This window comes from Eurypyga helias, unplaced genomic scaffold, assembly GCF_000690775.1.
Source record: "Eurypyga helias isolate BGI_N326 unplaced genomic scaffold, ASM69077v1 scaffold14477, whole genome shotgun sequence".
Taxonomy (NCBI): Eukaryota; Metazoa; Chordata; class Aves; order Eurypygiformes; family Eurypygidae; genus Eurypyga; species Eurypyga helias.
This window is the reverse complement of record NW_010263844.1, coordinates 100,175-102,620: the sequence shown is the minus strand read 5'-3', so window position 1 is coordinate 102,620 and position 2,446 is coordinate 100,175.

The following is a 2,446-nucleotide window of genomic DNA, read 5'->3' as shown; positions in this document are numbered from 1 at the left end:
TTCATAGTTCTAGGAATGAACAAGGAGCAGCTACAGAGAAAGTGGGGGTGTATGTGTGTATAAAGCATATGCTGAGGGGGGAAAGGGATGAAATTGTGTGGATCAAAATTTTAGACCCATTAAGCCCTCAGAACTAAGCAGTTGCATGGCAACGAGCAACATCCAAGTTTCAATGACAGCTCTGCCTCAGACTCATCCAGGGGTCTTGGACAAGACCCTTAACCTGCTCCTCTGCAAAGTGAGTATCTCACTAAAAAAAAAAAAACCCCAAACAAAAAACCCCCTCCACCACAAAGTATAGAGCATATTTCAGTGCTATGACTAAGTGATTTTCAAATATAAATTCTAAATAATATTTAGAATTACAATAACGAGTATCATCCCAATGTAGCTGAAAAATTACCTCCAGCAACCTACTCCGCTAAATTACACTGGGCTAATAACACTAAAGTAACAGTTGTCATGGTTACCAGAAATTTAGAGAAACTCCTGGTGTTCTATTTCAAGAACAACTCTGGTAAATGGAGGACAGCATACATTACGAATCTTATTTCAAATATTTGTCCATGAGAAAATTATATTCCCCTAGAATATATGCATTGTGATGAGACAATTTAGCCACTCACATTAGAATTAGTTCAGCATAACTATGCAGTAAGAACAACAAAAGAATTATTTCCTGTATTAATAACTTCTCTCCGAGACCTTCTACAAATACGTATATAAATTATGAAAAGGAATTGTTTTCTACAATTTTTGAGAACCTTTCACTAAGAGTTATATAGGCATTGCAGCCAACAGTGGCAATAGAACACAGTTTTTGTTTTAATCAGTAAATTATGTCATTTATGCCACCTTTTTTTTAAACACAGTATTTAAAATACTGTTAGTATTTTTAGTATTTTAAATACTAAAACATTTGGGGTTAAGGCACTGTTTTGAGAACGTATGTGGGAGGGACCTTTAGTTCCAACGGAACAAAAACTTCTCCAAAGCACAAGCAGAAACAGAATTGTAATTTCTTCAAGATCAGGTAACATTTTGTCATCAGCGATAACAGCAAATGGAAGTTCATGATGTAATGGAGAAAAAAAAAAACCCACCCCATTCTGGCATTAATAAAAAACAGGACTAAAACTCTTGCAAAAGAACTGAGTCTTGTAAGAATTCCAGCTCAACTATTTATGTCCACAATTCCATTTCATGATCATTCTTCATCTATCTTTTCACTATTATCAATATTTTAAGTGTTAACTGAACTATGCTAACAAGGCTGGCATTGAAAAACATGTTAAAAGGGCCTTTTTCCTGATCTCTGAGGATTACAATCTGTTATTACAGAACTACAGCCAGCAAGACACTACTTCTGCTGCGAATCTAGAAATCTTGTGTTTGTGCTCATCACCTTCTACTACAAGGGAGCATAGGCAGGCATACACCTGTGTGACGAATCTGAATACAGTTACCACACAACCATAAGCAAAATGGCTAAAACTTTTTTTTCCCATCCTGGCATCAATCCCTAAAAACCATCTAAAAAATCTGTAATGAGGAAAGACTAGGTAACAGGCAGGGATGTTGCTAAATATCTCTGTAACACAAGAATTATGAGTTCTTGGTCTCCGAAGCATCTCACCGCATAGATTTAATTCTAACAGATTGATTCCCCACTCTTTTTAATAAACGCTATTCATGTTGATAAAAGTATACAATAAAGGTCCATTTTCTTCTTGGTACTTAAAATCAAGACCTTTCCTTGAATAAAGCAATAGAACAGTAAGCTGGGCGTTGATGATCTCAATAAAACTCATTTTTGGCTGAGCATGAGAAGAATCCTGTATAGCTATTTGGCCAAGCACTGTTAGCCTCTCACAGTATTATGCCATGGATTATTCAGGGTATGTTTTACTGTAAATGTATGCCAAGTGCAAGAACATTGACTTGTTATGACACATTAATAAGAGACAGAAAACGAGAGGGAGAGCGTGCGCAGATTACCGCATCTCATCTTCTTTCAGTTAAAGGACACAATGGGGAAGATCAAAATCAGCAAGTGCACATCATTATTAACTTATAGCACTATAGCAGCCTGGAGACTGCAGCTGATTTGGGATCACTGCTGGTGATATTAAATGTTTCTAGAGAAGCCATTTGAGGAGATACATTCAGACAGGACAAACTGAAGCACAGATCAGAATCACAGAGGTGGCCACTCGGGCAGTACGCACCACTGCTATGAGCGAGTTTGAAGGCTGGCAAAAGTGAGGCAAGGAAAAGAAGAATCAAAGGTAGAGACGAGTAAAAGAGAGTGGGAAACGTGAGAATTAAACATTAAGTATTTAGTAAGAACACCGAATAATTTGGTAATTTTAGGACTTCTGTTCAAAACAATACAATAGGTAAAGTACTAGGCTTTTGTGGTCTTTTTAAAGGATTCCTGTGAAAC